This window comes from Cryptomeria japonica, unplaced genomic scaffold, assembly GCF_030272615.1.
Source record: "Cryptomeria japonica unplaced genomic scaffold, Sugi_1.0 HiC_scaffold_274, whole genome shotgun sequence".
Taxonomy (NCBI): domain Eukaryota; kingdom Viridiplantae; phylum Streptophyta; class Pinopsida; order Cupressales; family Cupressaceae; genus Cryptomeria; species Cryptomeria japonica.
Window position 1 is genome coordinate 105,001 of NW_026729096.1, and position 22,500 is coordinate 127,500.

The following is a 22,500-nucleotide window of genomic DNA, read 5'->3' on the forward strand; positions in this document are numbered from 1 at the left end:
AGCCAGAATGCATGAAGCGACGGATGAAGCAGTGATGACAACCGGGCTGTGAGGAGAGGAGGGATGCAGCCAAGAAAGCAATCAGGGCTCGAGGCAAGGGATGCATCAAGGATAGCAATCATGTTGTGAGGCGAGATTCCAAAGGCTAAACGTGAGAGGCTGCAGGGTCGACTCAGAGAGGTCTATGCATGTGAGAGGCTGAAAGCAAGGTCGACTCGGAGCGGTCTATGCATCGGGCGCGCTTGGGGCGACTACCAGTGCCAACCCCTTATCCCGCGACGCGTCCGACAAAGAGAACGTTCCAAGGCGGCAGAGGAGGTTACCAGCCGAAGGATGCAGTAGCAATAACAGGTATAGTTCCGCGGCGGCCGAGAAGACTCACCGCATAGGAATCGGGATGCGAGGCGAGGGATGCGGCGGGAAGGCCCCGACGGCTAAACGGAAGAGGCTGCAGGGCCGCCTCGGAATGGTCCAAGCATCGGATGCGATTGGGACGACTACCAGTGCCAACCCCTTATCCCGCGATGCGTCCGATACACAGATAGTTCCAAGGCGGCCGAGGAGCCTCACCGCATATCAATCGGGGTGCGAGGCGAGGGATGGGGCGGGAAGGCCCCAACGGCTAGACGGAAGAGGCTTCAGGGCCACCTCGGAATGGTCCAAGCATCGGACGCGCTTGGGGCGACTGCCAGTGCCAACCCCTTATCCCGCGATGCGTCCGATACACAGATGGTTCCAAGGCGGCCGAGGAGCCTCACCGCATAGCAATCGGGGGTGCGAGGCGAGGGATGGGGCGGGAAGGCCCCAACGGCTAGACGGAAGAGGCTTCAGGGCCGCCTAGGAATGGTCCAAGCATCGGACACGCTTGGGGCGACTACCAGTGACAGCCCCCTATCCCGCGATGCGTCCGATACGAAGATGGTTCCAAGGCGGCCGAGGAGCCTCACCGCATAGCAATCGGGGTGCGAGGTGGGGGATGCGGCGAGATGGCCCCAACGGCTAGACGGAAGAGGCCACAGGGCCGCGTCGGAATAGTCCAAGCATCGGACGCGCTTGGGGCGACTACCAGTGACAACCCCTTATCCCGCGATGCGTCCGATACGAAGATAGTTCCAAGGCGGCCGAGGAGCCTCACCGCATAGCAATCGGGGTGCGAGGTGGGGGATGCGGCGAGATGGCCCCAACGGCTAGACGGAAGAGGCTGCAGGGCCGCCTCGGAATAGTCCAAGCATCGGACGCGCTTGGGGCCACTACCAGTGACAACCCCTTATCCCGCAATGCGTCCGATACGAAGATAGTTCCAAGGCGGCCGAAGAGCCTCACCGCATAGCAATCGGGGTGCGAGGTGGGGGATGCGGCGAGATGGCCCCAACGGCTAGACGGAAGAGGCCACAGGGCCGCCTCGGAATAGTCCAAGCATCGGACGCGCTTGGGGCGACTACCAGTGACAACCCCTTATCCCGCGATGCGTCCGATACGAAGATAGTTCCCAGGCGGCCGAGGAGCCTCACCGCATAGCAATCGGGGTGCGAGGCGAGGGATGCGGCGAGATGGCCCCAAAGGCTAGACGGAAGAGGCTGCAGGGCTGCCTCGGAATAGTCCAAGCATCGGACGCGCTTGGGGCGACTACCACTGCCAACCCCTTATCCCGCGATGCGTCCGATACACAGATAGTTCCGAGGCGGCCGAGGAGGTGGGGGATGCAGCGAGATGGCCCCAACGGCTAGACGGAAGAGGCTGCAGGGCCGCCTCGGAATAGTCCAAGCATCGGACGCGCTTGGGGCGACTACCAGTGACAACCCCTTATCCCGCGATGCGTCCGATACACAGATAGTTCCGAGGCGGCCAAGGAGCCTCACCGCATAGCAATCGTGGTGCGAGGTGGGGGATGCGGCGAGATGGCCCCAACGGCTAGACGGAAGAGGCTGCAGGGCCGCCTCGGAATGGTCCAAGCATCGGATGCGCTTGGGGCGACTACCACTGCCAACCCCTTATCCCGCGATGCGTCCGATACACAGATAGTTCCAAGGCGGCCGAGGAGCCTCACAGCATAGCAATCAGGGTGCGAGGCGAGGGATGCGGCGAGAAAGCCCCAACGGCTAGAGGGAAGAGGCTTCAGGTCCGCCTCGGAATGGTCCAAGCATCGGACGCGCTTGGGGCGACTACCACTGCCAACCCCTTATCCCGCGACGCGTCCGATACACAGATAGTTCCAAGGCGGCCGAGGAGCCTCACCGCATAGCAATCGGGGTGCGAGGCGAGGGATGCGGCGAGAAGGACCCAACGGCTACACGGAAGAGGCTTCGGGGCCGCCTCGGAATGGTCCAAGCATCGGACGCGCTTGGGGCGACTACCAGTGACAACCCCTTATCCCGCGACGCGTCCGATACACAGATAGTTCCAAGGCGGCCGAGGAGCCTCACCGCATAGCAATCGGGGTGCGAGGCGAGGGATGCGGCGAGAAGGACCCAACGGCTACACGGAAGAGGCTTCGGGGCCGCCTCGGAATGGTCCAAGCATCGGACGCGCTTGGGGCGACTACCAGTGACAACCCCTTATCCCGCGACGCGTCCGATACACAGATAGTTCCAAGGCGGCCGAGGAGCCTCACCGCATAGCAATCGGGGTGCGAGGCGAGGGATGCGGCGAGAAGGACCCAACGGCTACACGGAAGAGGCTTCGGGGCCGCCTCGGAATGGTCCAAGCATCGGACGCGCTTGGGGCGACTACCAGTGACAACCCCTTATCCCGCGACGCGTCCGATACACAGATAGTTCCAAGGCGGCCGAGGAGCCTCACCGCATAGCAATCGGGGTGCGAGGCGAGGGATGCGGCGAGAAGGACCCAACGGCTAGACGGAAGAGGCTTCGGGTCCGCCTCGGAATGGTCCAAGCATCGGACGCGCTTGGGGCGACTACCAGTGACAACCCCTTATCCCGCGACGCGTCCGATACACAGATAGTTCCAAGGCGGCCGAGGAGCCTCACCGCATAGCAATCGGGGTGCGAGGCGAGGGATGCGGCGAGAAGGACCCAACGGCTAGACGGAAGAGGCTTCGGGTCCGCCTCGGAATGGTCCAAGCATCGGACGCGCTTGGGGCGACTACCAGTGACAACCCCTTATCCCGCGACGCGTCCGATACACAGATAGTTCCGAGGCGGCCGAGGAGCCTCACCGCATAGCAATCGGGGTGTGAGGCGAAGGATGCGGCGAGAAGGACCCAACGGCTAGACGGAAGAGGCTTCGGGTCCGCCTCGGAATGGTCCAAGCATCGGACGCGCTTGGGGCGACTACCAGTGACAACCCCTTATCCCGCGACGCGTCCGATACACAGATAGTTCCAAGGCGGCCGAGGAGCCTCACCGCATAGCAATCGGGGTGCGAGGCGAGGGATGCGGCGAGAAGGACCCAACGGCTAGACGGAAGAGGCTTCAGGGCCGCCTCGGAATGGTCCAAGCATCGAACGCGCTTGGGGCGACTACCAGTGACAACCCCTTATCCCGCGACGCGTCCGATACACAGATAGTTCCGAGGCGGCCGAGGAGCCTCACCGCATAGCAATCGGGGTGCGAGGCGAGGGATGCGGCGAGAAGGACCCAACGGCTAGACGGAAGAGGCTTCAGGGCCGCCTCGGAATGGTCCAAGCATCGGACGCGCTTGGGGCGACTACCAGTGACAACCCCTTATCCCGCGACGCGTCCGATACACAGATAGTTCCGAGGCGGCCGAGGAGCCTCACCGCATAGCAATCGGGGTGCGAGGCGAGGGATGCGGCGAGAAGGACCCAACGGCTAGACCGAAGAGGCTTCAGGGCCGCCTCGGAATGGTCCAAGCATCGGACGCGCTTGGGGCGACTACCAATGACAACCCCTTATCCCGCGACGCGTCCGATACACAGATAGTTCCGAGGCGGCCGAGGAGCCTCACCGCATAGCAATCGGGGTGCGAGGCGAGGGATGCGGCGAGAAGGACCCAACGGCTAGACGGAAGAGGCTTCAGGGCCGCCTCGGAATGGTCCAAGCATCGGACGCGCTTGGGGCGACTACCAGTGACAACCCCTTATCCCGCGACGCGTCCGATACACAGATAGTTCCGAGGCGGCCGAGGAGCCTCACCGCATAGCAATCGGGGTGCGAGGCGAGGGATGCGGCGAGAAGGACCCAACGGCTAGACGGAAGAGGCTTCAGGGCCGCCTCGGAATGGTCCAAGCATCGGACGCGCTTGGGGCGACTACCGTTGCCAACCCCTTATCCCGCGATGCGTCTGATACACAGATAGTTCCGAGGCGGCCGAGGAGCCTCACCGCATAGCAATCGGGTTGCGAGGCAGATTATTGGGAAGGGAACCCCCTGGGATGCGGCTCAAGCAGTGCCCAAAGGGACTGGAATGCGGAATCACATCGAGAGACCCAAATGCTATACGAGGGCTCAAATCGAATTATCGATTTGGCCACGACATGGACGCATCGGAACGACTACCTTTGCCGAACCACTCGCAATTGCATCCATACCGAAACCAATAGACATTTCCGTTAGAGCCCTCGCATAGCATTCGGGAATCTCGCATGCCCCTCTAAATCGACCAATGCTGGCGCTCAATGAAAATCCGAGCGCTACCACCGTTCGAGCGCCAGCATTGGTCGAGTTAGAGGGGCACGGGGGAGAATGCTCCAGTCAACACCTCCCCTATATAAGTTATTTGTCCGATTCTCGCACAACCGTAGTCTGCCTCGTCGAATCAAACAACGGTCCCAGATTCCGACTTCCGTTCCGTAGAGACCCAAAAGCTAGATGGAGGCTCGCAAGAAAGAGAGTCGGCGCATAGCAATCGGGTTTCTCGAACGTTTAGGGACCGAGCTCACTTGCGGATAGGGCAAAATCCGCCAAGCAACCCAAAAGCTAGACGGGGGCTCGAATCGAATCGCCTAGGCGGCCACAACAACGACGTGTTGGATCGACTACCAGTGCCAAACCATTCAGCAAGACTAGTCTGTGTCGAGGCCGGATAGAGATTCTCAGAGAGCGCCCGCATAGCATTTAGGAGACCTGCCGCGTCCCTCACACTCGACAAATGGTGGTGCACGTTTATAAATCCGAGCGATCCCAACCCTTTCAAGCACCAACATCGGTCGAGATAGAGGGGCACGGAGGGGGCTGCGTGAGACAACACAGTCCCCTATATAAGTTATTTGTCCGATTCTCACACATCCGAAGAATGGTCATCAAATCGGACAACAGCCCAAACTTCCGACTTCCGTCCCAGAAAGCCCAAGAGCTATCTAAAACGTTCATGGCCGGAACTCGATCGCGGCTATACCAGTCCGCCAAGCAACCCAAAAGCTAGACTGGAGCTCTAGTCGAATCACCTCTGTGGCCATTGCAAGGACGTGTTGGAGCGACTACCATTGCCGAACCATTCCGCAGGTCGAGTCCATACCAAGGCCGCATAGAGATTCACGATGAGCTCCTGCATAGCAATCAGGAGACTTGCCGTGTCCATCACAATCGATAAATCCTGGTGCAAGATTTTTGCATCCGAGCGCTCCAACCAGTCGAGCACCAGCATCAATCGACATAAACGGGCACGGGGGGAGGATGCTCGAGAACACTACCTCCCCTATATAAGTTATTTGTCCGATTCTCAAGCAGCCGAAGTCTGGTCATCGAATCGGGTCAAAGACCACAACTTCCGACTTTACCCACAATGCAAGTCATCGAATCGAACATCGGCCCCCGAGTCGGACTCCATGCGTATGTCAGGTCATCGGACCCAAATTCCGCCTTCCTGCGCATGGCGGGCCATCAATATCAACTCGGTCATCGGACCCAAACTCCGCCTTTTTGCGTATGGCACGCCTTCAAATCGGTCATCGGACCCAAATTCCGCCTTCCTGTGCATGGCGGGCCATCAACATCAACTCGGTCATCGGACCCAAATTCCGCCTTTCTGCGCATGGCACGCCATCAACTCGGTCATCGGACCCAAATTCCGCCTTCCTGCGCATGGCAGGTCATCGGACACAAATTCAGACCTCGCCAATATGCCTACGTATCGAATCGGTCATCGGACCCAACTTCCGACTTCATCCATACTGTAGGGTCTTTGAGGTTGGCGCGGTGCGCTCAACCCAGGGAGTCGACCCATCGAAGCATACACCTCCCCTATATAAGCTATTTGTCCGATTCCCACACCTGTGTAGTTTGCACCTCTGACCAGGACATCGACCCCAACTTCCGAACTCGACTGCAACGACGGCACCAGCGCCTTGGTGCGCACCTTGCGACGCACAGTCCCAACATTCGCCTTCCTGCACATGGCAGGTCATCGGACCCAAATTCCGACCTCGCGAGTATGCCTACATATCGAATCGGTCATCGGACCCAACTTCCGACTTCATCCATACCGTAGGGTCTTTGAGGTTGGCGCGGTGCGCTCAACCCGGGGAGTCGACCCAACGAAGCATACACCTCCCCTATATAAGCTATTTGTCCGATTCCCACACCTGTGTAGTTTGCACCTCCGATCAAGACATCGACCCCAACTTCCGAACTCGCCTCCAACGACCGAACCAGCGCCTTGGTGCGCACCTTGCAACGCACAGTGCCAACATTCGCCTTCCTGCACGTGGCAGGTCATCGGACCCAAATTCCGACCTCGCGAGTATGCCTACATATCGAATCGGTCATCGGACCCAACTTCCGACTTCATCCATACCGTAGGGTCTTTGAGGTTGGCGCGGTGCGCTCAACCCGGGGAGTCGACCCAACGAAGCATACACCTCCCCTATATAAGCTATTTGTCCGATTCCCACACCTGTGTAGCTTGCACCTCCGATCAGGACATCGACCCCAACTTCCGAACTCGACTAAAAAGACCGCACCAGCGCCTTGGTGTGCACCTTGCAACGCACAGTGTCAACATTCGCCTTCCTGCACATGGCAGGTCATCGGACCCAAATTCCGACCTCATGAGCATACCTACTAATCGAATCGGTCATCGGACCCAACTTCCGACTTCATCCATACCGTAGGGTCTTTGAGGTTGGCGCGGTGCGCTCAACCTGGGGAGTCGACCCATCGAAGCATACACCTCCCCTATATAAGCTATTTGTCCGATTCCGACACCTGTGTAGTTTGCACCTCCGCTCAGGACATCGACCCCAACTTCCGAACTCGCCTGCAACGACCGAACCAGCGCCTTGGTGCGCACCAAAAGTGCGCACTTTTGGAGGGCACTTTTCTGCGCTCCAAAGGTGCGCACTTTTGGAGGGCACTTTTTGGAGGGCACTTTTCTGCGCTCCAAAGGTGCGCACTTTTGGAGGGCACTTTTTGGAGGGCACTTTTCTGCGCTCCAAAGGTGCGCACTTTTGGAGGGCACTTTTTGGAGGGCACTTTTCTGCGCTCCAAAGGTGCGCACTTTTGGAGGGCACTTTTTGGAGGGCACTTTTCTGCGCTCCAAAGGTGCGCACTTTTGGAGGGCACTTTTTGGAGGGCACTTTTCTGCGCTCCAAAGGTGCGCACTTTTGGAGGGCACTTTTTGGAGGGCACTTTTCTGCGCTCCAAAGGTGCGCACTTTTGGAGGGCACTTTTTGGAGGGCACTTTTCTGCGCTCCAAAGGTGCGCACTTTTGGAGGGCACTTTTTGGAGGGCACTTTTCTGCGCTCCAAAGGTGCGCACTTTTGGAGGGCACTTTTTGGAGGGCACTTTTCTGCGCTCCAAAGGTGCGCACTTTTGGAGGGCACTTTTGTGCACTCCAAAGGTGCGCACTTTTGGAGGGCACTTTTCCTGTGCTCCAAAGGTGCACACCTAGGTGAGCACCTTCGACCACACCTTGTAGCACACCAAACTCTGACTTTCGACTTCATCCGCAATGCAGGGTCTTTGAGGTTGGCGCAATGCGCACAACCAGGGGAGTCGACCCATCAAACCCAACACCTCCCCTATATAAGCTATTTGTCTGATTCTCATACATGCGTAGCCTGCAGGAGCAATTAGGACATCGACCCCAACTTTCGGCTTCTAAACGAAAACAAGGTCTTTGAGGTTGGTGTAATGCGAACAACTAGGGGAGTCAACCCATCAAACCCAACACCTCCCCTATATAAGCTATTTGTCTGATTCTCATACATGTGTAGTCTACAGGAGCAATTAGGACATCGACCCCAACTTTTGACTTCTTAACGAAAACAAGGTCTTTGAGGTTGACGTAATGCGCACAACCAGGGGAGTCGACCCATCAAACCCAACACCTCCCCTATATAAGCTATTTGTCCGATTCTCATACATGTGTAGCCTGCAGGAGCCATTAGGACATTGACCCCAACTTTTGACTTCTTAACGAAAACAAGGTCTTTGAGGTTGGCGTAATGCGCACAACCAAGGGAGTTGACCCATCAAACCCAACACCTCCCCTATATAAGCTATTTGTCTGATTCTCATACATGTGTAGCCTGCAACAACGATTAGGACATCCACCCCAACTTCTGAATTCGTCTGCGTTGACCGCACCAAAGGTGCACGCCTTGGTGCTCACCAAAATCCGACTTCCGACTTCTTCTGCTATGCGGGGTCTTTGAGGTTGGCGCAGTGCGCACAACCAGGGGAGTCAACCCACCGAATGCAACACCTCCCCTATATAAGCTATTTGTCTGATTCTCATACATGCGTAGACTGCAGCAATGATTAGGACATCCACCCCAACTTTTGACTTCTTAAACAAGACAGGGTCTTTGAAGTTGGTGCAGTGCACACAACCAGGGGAGTCGACCCATCAAACGCAACACCTCCCCTATATAAAGCTATTTGTCCGATTCTCATACGTGTAGTCTGCAGCAGCGATTAGGACATCGACCCCAACTTCCGAATTCGTTTGCATTGACCGCACCAAAGGTGCACGCCTTGGTGTGCACCCTGGAGTGCACTTTGGTGCTCACCTCGGTGCACACTTTGGTGTGCACCTCGGTGTGCACCAAAGGTGCGCACCTTGGAGCGCACCAAAGGTGTACACTTTGGAGCGCACCACATAGGGTCTTTGAGAGGTTGGCGCAGTGCGCACACCAAGGTGGGTGTTGAGGTGCGTGCCGAGGTGGGTGGGTGCTAGGGTGCGCTCCATGGTGGGTGCCAGGGTGGGTGCGTGCTAGGGTGGATTCCAAAGAGGGTCATAGGGTGGGTGCCAAGGTGGGTTGGTGATATAGTGGGTTCAAAGGTGGGTACTAGGGTGGGTTCCAAGGTGGGTCACAAGTTGGGTGCCAGGATGCGTGGGTGTTAGGTTGGGTGCCAAGGTGGGCTCCTGCGTGGGTGGGTGCTAGGGTGGGTTTCAAGGTGGACGCGAGGGCGGGTGCCAAGGTGGGTAACAAGTTGGGTGTTAGGATGGGTGAGTGCTAGAGTGGGTGCCAAGGTGGGTGGGTGCTAAGGTGGATGCCAAGGTGGTTCACAGGGTGGGTGGGTTCTAGGGTGAGTTCCAAGGTGGGTCACAGGTTCAGTGCTAGGGTGGGTGTCAAGGCGGGTGTCGAGGTGCCTGGGTGCTAGGGTGTGGATGCCAATGTGGGTCATAGGGTGGGTACTAGGGTGGGCTGCAATGTGGGTGCCAAGGTGGGTAACATGCTCGGTGGGTTCTAAATTGGGTGCCAGGGTGGGTGTGCACCCACCTTACCCGAGGTGGGTGCCAAGGTGCCAGTGTGGGTGGGTGCTAAGGTGGATGCCAAGGTGGGTGAGAAGGTGGGTGATAGGTTGAGTGGTAGGATGGGTGGGTGCCAAGATGGGTCACAGGGTGGGTGCAAGGGTGGGTAGGTGCTAGGGTTGGTGTCAGGGTGGGTGGGTGCTAGGTTGGGTTCCAAGGTGGGTGCGAGGGTGAGTGTCAAGGTGGGTCACAGGTTAGGTGCTAGGATGGGTGAGTGCTAGGGTGCAAAGGTGCCAGGGTGGGTGCTAGGATGGGTCGATGCTAGGGTGAGTGGCAAGGTGGGTCCACAAGTGTCAAGGTGGGTGCCGAGGTGGGTGCCAAGTCGGCGACTGCTATGGTGGATGCCAAGGTGGGTCACGGGGTGGGTGCCAAGTTGCTAGGTTGGGTTCCAAGGTGGGTGCCAACGTGGGTGCTAGGGTGCGTGGGTTAAAGGGTGTGTCACAACGTGGGTGCCAGGATGGGTGCGCACCCACACTGGCCAAGACGGGTGCGGGTGCAAGGTTGGGTTCCAAGCCCGGTCACAGGCTGGGTGCTAGGATGGGTGGGTGCCAAGGTGGGCACCAGGGTGGGTGCACCCACCCTGGCCAAGGTGGGTCACGGGGTGGGTCCTAGGGTGGGTAACGGGGTGGGTACTAAGGTGCGTGCCAAGGTGGGTCATAGGGTGGGTGCCAAGGTGGGCACCAGGGTGGGTGTGCACCAACCCTAGCCAGGGTAGGTCACGGGGTGGTTGTCGGGGTGGGCGTCAAGGAGCCAAGGTGGGTGGCAAGTAGCCAAGTTGCGTGCCAAGGTGGGTGTCAGGGTGGGTGCCAAGGATCCAAGGTGGGTGCCAAGGAACCAAGGTGGGTGTCTGGGTGGGTGCCGAGGTGGGAGCCAGGGTGGGTCCCAAGGTGAGTGCAAAGGTGGGTGCCAGGGTCAAGGTGAGTGCCAATGTGGGTTCCAAGGTGCCAGGGTCAGGGTGAGTGCCAATGTGGGTTCAAAGGTGCTAAGTTGGGTGCGAGGTTGGGTGCGAGGGTGGGTGGGTGCCAAGGTGTGCTAGGTGGAAGCCCGGGTGGGTCGGCATCCCATGGGTGTCGAGTTGGGTGCCTGATGGGTGCTTCTTGTCAAGTTTTAGTCGTCGGGACTCATTTCGAGCCTTAGAGGTCGTTTCTTGTCCGGTTGCCCTGTCTTCGACCTGGGAACCCAATTTTGGTCCTCGGGTCCCATTTTTTTTTGTCTCGCATCCCACTTTTGGCCTGTGGCCTTTTCGGGGTCGATTCTCGTTTTGGGCATCAGAGCATGTTTCTTCTCCTAAAACCCAATATTTGTTTATTAAGTCTCGGAACACATTTTTGTTCTCGTGGACCCATCATGGGTCTTGGAACGCATTTGTGGTCCTTGGGTCCCATTTTGCATCCCGAAACTTGTGTTTTGGTGCTTGATCCCTATTTTGGGTGCCCACCTTGCACCAAGTGCGCACCCGGGGCAAACCGAGCGCCTTGGTGCACCGGGGCAAGATCGAGCGTGCACCCGAGGCGCCCCGAACATGCACCAAGGTGCACTCGGCCCACATGTGAGCGCAGGTCGTTGCGCCCGAGGTGGTGTGTGGGCACCGCGTTGCAGACGGGACACTGCACGCACACGACGCCCCCTCCAGGTGCACGCACGTAGGCCGGGCCGGGTGCACACCCGACGCCCTAGCAAGGTGCGCGCACCCGGGCAGGGCTCACACTTGGCGAACGGGGCGCACTTCGCGAGGGAGGGTGTGCACCTCGACGGGGGTGGGTGGCCGGGGTGGATTCGCACGTGGGTCGCGGTTTGCTAAGTACACACTGCGACAAGCTCATAACGGGTGCGATCATACCAGCATTAGTGCACCGGATCCCATCAGAACTCCGCAGTTAAGCGCGCTTGGGCCGGAGTAGTACTGGGATGGGTGACCTCCCGGGAAGTCCCGGTGTTGCACCCTTTTTTAGTTTTTCGCCGGGCGTCGCAATGCTATTTGAATAAACCTTTTGCCCGTTTGCGTTCTCGTCGGGGCCGGGCCGGGCCGGGGTGCGCTGCCCGCACTACCGCGCGCGCGGGGGCGACACCGAGCGCGCACCCGAGGCACCCCGAGCACACAGGCCACGGTGCAACCCGGGCGTTGTGCGCGCACCCCGGTGCGCCCGAGGTGCTGCGCGCGCACCCAGGTGAAATCGGTGTGCACCTCGGCCAGTGCGCGCTCGGTCGAGTCGCGCACGTTGGCCAAGGTGCACGGTGATGTTTCTTACTCTAAGGTTCCGCACCAGACGCCCGGGACAGGTGAGCGAAGCTGGGCGGGGCCGGGTGCGCGGCCGGGGCAGGTGCACGCAGCTGGAGAGAGCTTTGGAGCACACTTCGGAGCGCACCAATGATGCGCTCCATTCAAAAGTTTCCTGAAAAGGCAAAAAAAGTTGAGATTATAGAATTTCCCACTTGAGAGATTGTAAAAAAAAAAAATTTAAAATGAAGGAAACGCGGGTGCCAAGGTGTGCGCAGCCCAGCCAAGGTGTGCGCACCAAGGCGCCCACCCTGGCGAAGGTGCACGCAAGGTGCGCACCCGAGGCAAACCGGACAATTAACCCAACTTTCGACTTCGCGCGCACCTTGGAGCGCACTTCGGAGCGCTCCTTGGTGCGCACCAATCTTGGGCACCTCGGAGTGCACCATGGCGCCCACCAAGGTGCGCACCCGGGGCAAACCGAGCTCCGACTTCGTGCGCACCTTGGAGCGCACGAAAGGTGCGCACCATGGCGCCCACCAAGGTGCGCAGCCCAGCCAAGGCGTGCGCATCAAGGTGCGCACCCTGGCGAAGGTGCGCACCCGGGGCAAACCGAGCTCCGACTTCGTGCGCACCTTGGAGCGCACAAAAGGTGCGCAACCCAGCCAAGGTGTGCGCACCCCGGTCAAACCGAGCTCCGAATCGTGCGCACCAGAGGTGCACGCCATCGTGCGCACCTTGGAGCACACTTCGGAGCCCTCCTTGGTGCGCGCCGATGTTGCGCACCTCGGAGCGCACCCGGGGAAAACAATGCAATTAACCCGACTTTCGACTTCGTGGGCACCTCGGAGCGCTCTCGGGTTCGCACCTCGGAGCACACCGAGGTGCGCACCTTTGATGCGCTGCCTTCACCAATTTCCAGAAAAGGCAAGAAAACATTGAGAAGGTGTGCGCACCGAGGTGCCCACCCTGGCGAAGGTGCACGCGAGGTGCGCACCCGGGGCAAACCGGGCTCCGACTTCGTGCACGCCGCACCTTGGAGCACACTTCGGAGCGCTCCTTGGTGCGCACCAGGGCGCGCAACCCAGCCGAGGTGCCCACCCCGGCGAAGGTGCACGCGAGGTGCGCACCCGGGGCAAACCGGGCTCCGACTTCGTGCACGCCATGGTGCCCACCGCGGCGAAGGTGCACGCGAGGTGCGCACCCGGGGCAAACCGGGCTCCGACTTCGTGCACGCCGCACCTTGGAGCACACTTCGGAGCGCTCCTTGGTGCGCACCATGGTGCCCACCAGGGCGCGCAACCCCGCCGAAGGTGCACGCGAGGTGCGCACCCGGGGCAAACCGGGCTCCGACTTCGTGCACGCCGCACCTTGGAGCACACTTCGGAGCGCTCCTTGGTGCGCACCATGGTTCCCACCAGGGCGCGCAACCCCGCCGAAGGTGCACGCGAGGTGCGCACCCGGGGCAAACCGGGCTCCGACTTCGTGCACGCCATGGTGCGCACCGCGGCGAAGGTGCGCACCCGGGGCAAACCGGGCTCCGACTTCGTGCACGCCGCACCTTGGAGCACACTTCGGAGCGCTCCTTGGTGCGCACCAGGGCGCGCAACCCAGCCGAGGTGCCCACCCCGGCGAAGGTGCACGCGAGGTGCGTACCCGGGGCAAACCGGGCTCCGACTTCGTGCACGCCGCACCTTGGAGCACACTTCGGAGCGCTCCTTGGTGCGCACCATGGTGCCCACCAGGCCGCGCAACCCAGCCAAGGTGTGCGCACCAAGGTGCACGCGAGGTGCGCACCCGGGGCAAACCGGGGTCCGACTTCGTGCACGCCGCACCTTGGAGCACACATCGGGGCGCTCCCGGGTTCGCACCGGCGTTGCGCACCGTGGTGGGCACCTCGGAGCACACCAAGGTGGGCAGCGAGGTGCGCACCTTTGATGCGATGCCTTCACTAATTTCCATAAAAGGCAAAAAAAAAACGAGATTTTAAAATTTCCGTTTTGAAAGATAGTGAGAAAAAGGGAATGCTGGTGCCATCTTGAGCCCGCCCTGGTGCGCAGCCCAGCCAAGGTGTGCGCACCAAGGTGCCCACCCTGGCGAAGGTGCGCGCCCGGGCAATTAATCCAACTTCCAACTTCGCGCGCGCCAGGGTGGGAGCGCACCCAACAACCGGGCCTGGGAAGAGCCAATGCGAGAAACCCCACCAAACGCTCTGACAAAAAAAGAGGGGGCGCTCCAGTAACCCCGCTTCGGAGCGCACCCTGGGCAAACCCAGCCAAGGTGCCCACCCCGGCCAAGGTGCAGGCGAGGTGCGCACCCGGGGCAAACCGGGCTCCGACAACGTGCACGCCGCACCTTGGAGCACACTTCGTAGCGCTCCCGGGTGCGCACCTCAGAGCACACCAAGGTGGGCAGCGAGGTGCGCACCTTTGATGCGCTGCCTTCACTAATTTCCAGAAAAGGCAAAAAAAAAAGGAGATTTTAAAATTTCCGTTTTGAAAGATAGTGAAAAAAACGGAACGCGCGTGCCATCTTGAGCCCGCCCTGGTGCGCAGCCCAGGTAAGGTGCCCACCCTGGCAAAGGTGCGCACCCGGGCAATTAACCCTACTTCCGACTTCGTGCGCGCCAGGGTGGCAACCGGGCCTCGGAAGAGCCAATGCGAGAAACCCCACCAAACGCTCCGACAAAAAAAGAGGCGGCGCTCCAATAACCCCGCTTCGGAGCGCAGCCGGGGCAAACCCAGCCAAGGTGCCCACCCCGACGAAGGTGCACGCGAGGTGCGCACCCGGGGCAAACCGGGCTCCGACAACGTGCACGCAGCACCTTGGAGCACACTTCGAAGCACTCCCGGGTGCCCACCGGCGTTGCGCACCGTGGTGGGCAGCGAGGTGCGCACCTTTGATGCGCTGCCTTCACTAATTTCCAGAAAAAGGCAAAAAAAAATGAGATTTTAAAATTTCCGTTTTGAAAGATAGTGAAAAAAAAGGAACGCGGGTGCCATCTTGAGCCCGCCCTGGTGCGCAGCCCAGGCAAGGCATGCGCACCAAGGTGCCCACCCGAGGTGCACACCCGGGGCAAACCGGGCTCCGACTTCGTGCAGGCCGCACCTTGGAGCACACTTCGGAGCGCTCCTTGGTGCGCACCATGGTGCCCACCAGGGCGCGCAACCCAGCCAAGGTCTGCACACCAAGGTGCCCACCCCGGCGAAGGTGCACGCGAGGTGCGCACCCGGGGCAAACCGGGCTCCGACTTCGTGCACGCCATGGTGCCCACCGCGGCGAAGGTGCACGCGAGGTGCGCACCCGGGGCAAACCGGGCTCCGACTTCGTGCACGCCGCACCTTGGAGCACACTTCGGAGCGCTCCTTGGTGCGCACCATGGTGCCCACCAGGGCGCGCAACCCAGCCAAGGTGTGCGCACCAAGGTGCACGCGAGGTGCGCACCCGGGGCAAACCGGGGTCCGACTTCGTGCACGCCGCACCTTGGAGCACACATCGGAGCGCTCCCAGGTTCGCACCAGCGTTGCGCACCTTTGATGCGCTGCCTTCACTAATTTCCAGAAAAGGCAAAAAAAAACGAGATTTTAAAATTTCCGTTCTGAAAGATAGTGAAAAAAACGGAACGCGGGTGCCATCTTGAGCCCTTCCTGGTGCGCAGCCCAGGCAAGTTGTGCGCACCAAGGTGCCCACCCTGGCGGAGGTGCGCGCCCGGGGCAATCCGGGCTCCGACTTCGTGCACTGCATGGTGCCCACCAAGGCGCGCAACCCAGCCAAGGTGCCCACCGCAGCGAAGGTGCACGCGAGGTGCGCACCCGAGGTGCACACCCGGGGCAAACCGGGCTCCGACTTCGTGCACGCCGCACCTTGGAGCACACTTCAGAGCGCTCCTTGGTGCGCACCAGGGCGCGCAACCCAGCCGAGGTGCCCACCCCGGCGAAGGTGCACGCGAGGTGCGCACCCGGGGCAAACCGGGCTCCGACTTCGTGCACGCCATGGTGCCCACCGCGGCGAAGGTGCGCACCCGGGGCAAACCGGGCTCCGACTTCGTGCACGCCGCACCTTGGAGCACACTTCGGAGCGCTCCTTGGTGCGCACCATGGTGCCCACCAGGCCGCGCAACCCAGCCAAGGTGTGCGCACCAAGGTGCACGCGAGGTGCGCACCCGGGGCAAACCGGGGTCCGACTTCGTGCACGCCGCACCTTGGAGCACACATCGGGGCGCTCCCGGGTTCGCACCGGCGTTGCGCACCGTGGTGGGCACCTCGGAGCACACCAAGGTGGGCAGCGAGGTGCGCACCTTTGATGCGATGCCTTCACTAATTTCCATAAAAGGCAAAAAAAAAACGAGATTTTAAAATTTCCGTTTTGAAAGATAGTGAGAAAAAGGGAATGCTGGTGCCATCTTGAGCCCGCCCTGGTGCGCAGCCCAGCCAAGGTTTGCGCACCAAGGTGCCCACCCTGGCGAAGGTGCGCGCCCGGGCAATTAACCCAACTTCCAACTTCGCGCGCGCCAGGGTGGGAGCGCACCCAACAACCGGGCCTGGGAAGAGCCAATGCGAGAAACCCCACCAAACTCTCTGACAAAAAAAGAGGGGGCGCTCCAGTAACCCCGCTTCGGAGCGCACCCTGGGCAAACCCAGCCAAGGTGCCCACCCCGGCCAAGGTGCAGGCGAGGTGCGCACCCGGGGCAAACCGGGCTCCGACAACGTGCACGCCGCACCTTGGAGCACACTTCGTAGCGCTCCCGGGTGCGCACCTCAGAGCACACCAAGGTGGGCAGCGAGGTGCGCACCTTTGATGCGCTGCCTTCACTAATTTCCAGAAAAGGCAAAAAAAAAAGGAGATTTTAAAATTTCCGTTTTGAAAGATAGTGAAAAAAACGGAACGCGCGTGCCATCTTGAGCCCGCCCTGGTGCGCAGCCCAGGTAAGGTGCCACCCTGGCAAAGGTGCGCACCCGGGCAATTAACCCTACTTCCGACTTCGTGCGCGCCAGGGTGGCAACCGGGCCTCGGAAGAGCCAATGCGAGAAACCCCACCAAACGCTCCGACAAAAAAAGAGGCGGCGCTCCAATAACCCCGCTTCGGAGCGCAGCCGGGGCAAACCAAGCCAAGGTGCCCACCCCGACGAAGGTGCACGCGAGGTGCGCACCCGGGGCAAACCGGGCTCCGACAACGTGCACGCAGCACCTTGGAGCACACTTCGAAGCACTCCCGGGTGCCCACCGGCGTTGCGCACCGTGGTGGGCAGCGAGGTGCGCACCTTTGATGCGCTGCCTTCACTAATTTCCAGAAAAAGGCAAAAAAAAATGAGATTTTAAAATTTCCGTTTTGAAAGATAGTGAAAAAAAAGGAACGCGGGTGCCATCTTGAGCCCGCCCTGGTGCGCAGCCCAGGCAAGGCATGCGCACCAAGGTGCCCACCCGAGGTGCACACCCGGGGCAAACCGGGCTCCGACTTCGTGCAGGCCGCACCTTGGAGCACACTTCGGAGCGCTCCTTGGTGCGCACCATGGTGCCCACCAGGGCGCACCCGAGGCAAACCGGGCTCCGACTTCGTGCACGCCGCACCTTGGAGCACACATCGGAGCGCTCCCAGGTTCGCACCAGCGTTGCGCACCTTTGATGCGCTGCCTTCACTAATTTCCAGAAAAGGCAAAAAAAAACGATATTTTAAAATTTCCGTTCTGAAAGATAGTGAAAAAAACGGAACGCGGGTGCCATCTTGAGCCCTTCCTGATGCGCAGCCCAGGCAAGTTGTGCGCACCAAGGTGCCCACCCTGGCGGAGGTGCGCGCCCGGGGCAAACCGGGCTCCGACTTCGTGCACTGCATGGTGCCCACCAAGGCGCGCAACCCAGCCAAGGTGCCCACCGCAGCGAAGGTGCACGCGAGGTGCGCACCCGAGGTGCACACCCGGGGCAAACCGGGCTCCGACTTCGTGCACGCCGCACCTTGGAGCACACTTCAGAGCGCTCCTTGGTACGCACCAGGGCGCGCAACCCAGCCAAGGTGCTCACCCCGGCGAAGGTGCACGCGAGGTGCGCACCCGGGGCAAACCGGGCTCGGACTTCGTGCACGCCGCACCTTGGAGCACACATCGGAGCGCTCCCGGGTTCGCACCAGCATTGCGCACCTTTGATGCGCTGCCTTCACTAATTTCCAGAAAAGGCAAAAAAAAGAAAAAAATGAGATTTTAAAATTTCCGTTTTGAAAGATAGTGAAAAAAACGGAACGCGGGTGCCATCTTGAGCCCGCCCTGGTGTGCAGCCCAGGCAAGTTGTGCGCACCAAGGCACCCACCCTGGCCAAGGTGGGTCACGGGGTGGGTCCTAGGGTGGGTAACGGGGTGGGTACTAAGGTGCGTGCCAAGGTGGGTCATAGGGTGGGTGCCAAGGTGGGCACCAGGGTGGGTGTGCACCAACCCTAGCCAGGGTAGGTCACGGGGTGGTTGTCGGGGTGGGCGTCAAGGAGCCAAGGTGGGTGGCAAGTAGCCAAGTTGCGTGCCAAGGTGGGTGTCGGGGTGGGTGCCAAGGATCCAAGGTGGGTGCCAAGGAACCAAGGTGGGTGTCTGGGTGGGTGCCGAGGTGGGAGCCAGGGTGGGTCCCAAGGTGAGTGCAAAGGTGGGTGCCAGGGTCAAGGTGAGTGCCAATGTGGGTTCCAAGGTGCCAGGGTCAGGGTGAGTGCCAATGTGGGTTCAAAGGTGCTAAGTTGGGTGCGAGGTTGGGTGCGAGGGTGGGTGGGTGCCAAGGTGTGCTAGGTGGAAGCCCGGGTGGGTCGGCATCCCATGGGTGTCGAGTTGGGTGCCTGATGGGTGCTTCTTGTCAAGTTTTAGTCGTCGGGACTCATTTCGAGCCTTAGAGGTCGTTTCTTGTCCGGTTGCCCTGTCTTCGACCTGGGAACCCAATTTTGGTCCTCGGGTCCCATTTTTTTTTGTCTCGCATCCCACTTTTGGCCTGTGGCCTTTTCGGGGTCGATTCTCGTTTTGGGCATCAGAGCATGTTTCTTCTCCTAAAACCCAATATTTGTTTATTAAGTCTCGGAACACATTTTTGTTCTCGTGGACCCATCATGGGTCTTGGAACGCATTTGTGGTCCTTGGGTCCCATTTTGCATCCCGAAACTTGTGTTTTGGTGCTTGATCCCTATTTTGGGTGCCCACCTTGCACCAAGTGCGCACCCGGGGCAAACCGAGCGCCTTGGTGCACCGGGGCAAGATCGAGCGTGCACCCGAGGCGCCCCGAACATGCACCAAGGTGCACTCGGCCCACATGTGAGCGCAGGTCGTTGCGCCCGAGGTGGTGTGTGGGCACCGCGTTGCAGACGGGACACTGCACGCACACGACGCCCCCTACAGGTGCACGCACGTAGGCCGGGCCGGGTGCACACCCGACGCCCTAGCAAGGTGCGCGCACCCGGGCAGGGCTCACACTTGGCGAACGGGGCGCACTTCGCGAGGGAGGGTGTGCACCTCGACGGGGGTGGGTGGCCGGGGTGGATTCGCACGTGGGTCGCGGTTTGCTAAGTACACACTGCGACAAGCTCATAACGGGTGCGATCATACCAGCGTTAGTGCACCGGATCCCATCAGAACTCCGCAGTTAAGCGCGCTTGGGCCGGAGTAGTACTGGGATGGGTGACCTCCCGGGAAGTCCCGGTGTTGCACCCTTTTTTAGTTTTTCGCCGGGCATCGCAATGCTATTTGAATAAACCTTTTGCCCGTTTGCGTTCTCGTCGGGGCCGGGCCGGGCCGGGGTGCGCTGCCCGCACTACCGCGCGCGCGGGGGCGACACCGAGCGCGCACCCGAGGCGCCCCGAGCACACAGGCCACGGTGCAACCCGGGCGTTGTGCGCGCACCCCGGTGCGCCCGAGGTGCTGCGCGCGCACCCAGGTGAAATCGGTGTGCACCTCGGCCAGTGCGCGCTCGGTCGAGTCGCGCACGTTGGCCAAGGTGCACGGTGATGTTTCTTACTCTAAGGTTCCGCACCAGACGCCCGGGACAGGTGAGCGAAGCTGGGCGGGGCCGGGTGCGCGGCCGGGGCAGGTGCACGCAGCTGGAGAGAGCTTTGGAGCACACTTCGGAGCGCACCAATGATGCGCTCCATTCAAAAGTTTCCTGAAAAGGCAAAAAAAGTTGAGATTATAGAATTTCCCACTTGAGAGATTGTAAAAAAAAAAAATTTAAAATGAAGGAAACGCGGGTGCCAAGGTGTGCGCAGCCCAGCCAAGGTGTGCGCACCAAGGCGCCCACCCTGGCGAAGGTGCACGCAAGGTGCGCACCCGAGGCAAACCGGACAATTAACCCAACTTTCGACTTCGCGCGCACCTTGGAGCGCACTTCGGAGCGCTCCTTGGTGCGCACCAATCTTGGGCACCTCGGAGTGCACCATGGCGCCCACCAAGGTGCGCACCCGGGGCAAACCGAGCTCCGACTTCGTGCGCACCTTGGAGCGCACGAAAGGTGCGCACCATGGCGCCCACCAAGGTGCGCAGCCCAGCCAAGGCGTGCGCATCAAGGTGCGCACCCTGGCGAAGGTGCGCACCCGGGGCAAACCGAGCTCCGACTTCGTGCGCACCTTGGAGCGCACAAAAGGTGCGCAACCCAGCCAAGGTGTGCGCACCCCGGTCAAACCGAGCTCCGAATCGTGCGCACCAGAGGTGCACGCCATCATGCGCACCTTGGAGCACACTTCGGAGCCCTCCTTGGTGCGCGCCGATGTTGCGCACCTCGGAGCGCACCCGGGGAAAACAATGCAATTAACCCGACTTTCGACTTCGTGGGCACCTCGGAGCGCTCTCGGGTTCGCACCTCGGAGCACACCGAGGTGCGCACCTTTGATGCGCTGCCTTCACCAATTTCCAGAAAAGGCAAGAAAACATTGAGAAGGTGTGCGCACCGAGGTGCCCACCCTGGCGAAGGTGCACGCGAGGTGCGCACCCGGGGCAAACCGGGCTCCGACTTCGTGCACGCCGCACCTTGGAGCACACTTCGGAGCGCTCCTTGGTGCGCACCAGGGCGCGCAACCCAGCCGAGGTGCCCACCCCGGCGAAGGTGCACGCGAGGTGCGCACCCGGGGCAAACCGGGCTCCGACTTCGTGCACGCCATGGTGCCCACCGCGGCGAAGGTGCACGCGAGGTGCGCACCCGGGGCAAACCGGGCTCCGACTTCGTGCACGCCGCACCTTGGAGCACACTTCGGAGCGCTCCTTGGTGCGCACCATGGTGCCCACCAGGGCGCGCAACCCCGCCGAAGGTGCACGCGAGGTGCGCACCCGGGGCAAACCGGGCTCCGACTTCGTGCACGCCGCACCTTGGAGCACACTTCGGAGCGCTCCTTGGTGCGCACCATGGTGCCCACCAGGGCGCGCAACCCCGCCGAAGGTGCACGCGAGGTGCGCACCCGGGGCAAACCGGGCTCCGACTTCGTGCACGCCGCACCTTGGAGCACACTTCGGAGCGCTCCTTGGTGCGCACCAGGGCGCGCAACCCAGCCGAGGTGCCCACCCCGGCGAAGGTGCACGCGAGGTGCGTACCCGGGGCAAACCGGGCTCCGACTTCGTGCACGCCGCACCTTGGAGCACACTTCGGAGCGCTCCTTGGTGCGCACCATGGTGCCCACCAGGCCGCGCAACCCAGCCAAGGTGTGCGCACCAAGGTGCACGCGAGGTGCGCACCCGGGGCAAACCGGGGTCCGACTTCGTGCACGCCGCACCTTGGAGCACACATCGGGGCGCTCCCGGGTTCGCACCGGCGTTGCGCACCGTGGTGGGCACCTCGGAGCACACCAAGGTGGGCAGCGAGGTGCGCACCTTTGATGCGATGCCTTCACTAATTTCCATAAAAGGCAAAAAAAAAACGAGATTTTAAAATTTCCGTTTTGAAAGATAGTGAGAAAAAGGGAATGCTGGTGCCATCTTGAGCCCGCCCTGGTGCGCAGCCCAGCCAAGGTGTGCGCACCAAGGTGCCCACCCTGGCGAAGGTGCGCGCCCGGGCAATTAACCCAACTTCCAACTTCGCGCGCGCCAGGGTGGGAGCGCACCCAACAACCGGGCCTGGGAAGAGCCAATGCGAGAAACCCCACCAAACGCTCTGACAAAAAAAGAGGGGGCGCTCCAGTAACCCCGCTTCGGAGCGCACCCTGGGCAAACCCAGCCAAGGTGCCCACCCCGGCCAAGGTGCAGGCGAGGTGCGCACCCGGGGCAAACCGGGCTCCGACAACGTGCACGCCGCACCTTGGAGCACACTTCGTAGCGCTCCCGGGTGCGCACCTCAGAGCACACCAAGGTGGGCAGCGAGGTGCGCACCTTTGATGCGCTGCCTTCACTAATTTCCAGAAAAGGCAAAAAAAAAAGGAGATTTTAAAATTTCCGTTTTGAAAGATAGTGAAAAAAACGGAACGCGCGTGCCATCTTGAGCCCGCCCTGGTGCGCAGCCCAGGTAAGGTGCCCACCCTGGCAAAGGTGCGCACCCGGGCAATTAACCCTACTTCCGACTTCGTGCGCGCCAGGGTGGCAACCGGGCCTCGGAAGAGCCAATGCGAGAAACCCCACCAAACGCTCCGACAAAAAAAGAGGCGGCGCTCCAATAACCCCGCTTCGGAGCGCAGCC

General features: G+C 60.8%; 2 non-coding genes across 2 annotated transcripts; both read left to right on the forward strand.

Annotated features, from left to right (window-relative positions):
- Positions 1–11,504: 11,504 nt before the first annotated feature.
- LOC131869948 (5S ribosomal RNA) lies at positions 11,505–11,623 on the forward strand. The gene has a single exon (XR_009368316.1). It is a non-coding gene; the product is annotated as a 5S ribosomal RNA (ribosomal RNA).
- A 7,817-nt stretch (positions 11,624–19,440) lies between these two features.
- On the forward strand, positions 19,441–19,559 carry LOC131869975 (5S ribosomal RNA). The gene has a single exon (XR_009368343.1). It is a non-coding gene; the product is annotated as a 5S ribosomal RNA (ribosomal RNA).
- The last annotated feature ends 2,941 nt before the right edge of the window (positions 19,560–22,500 follow it).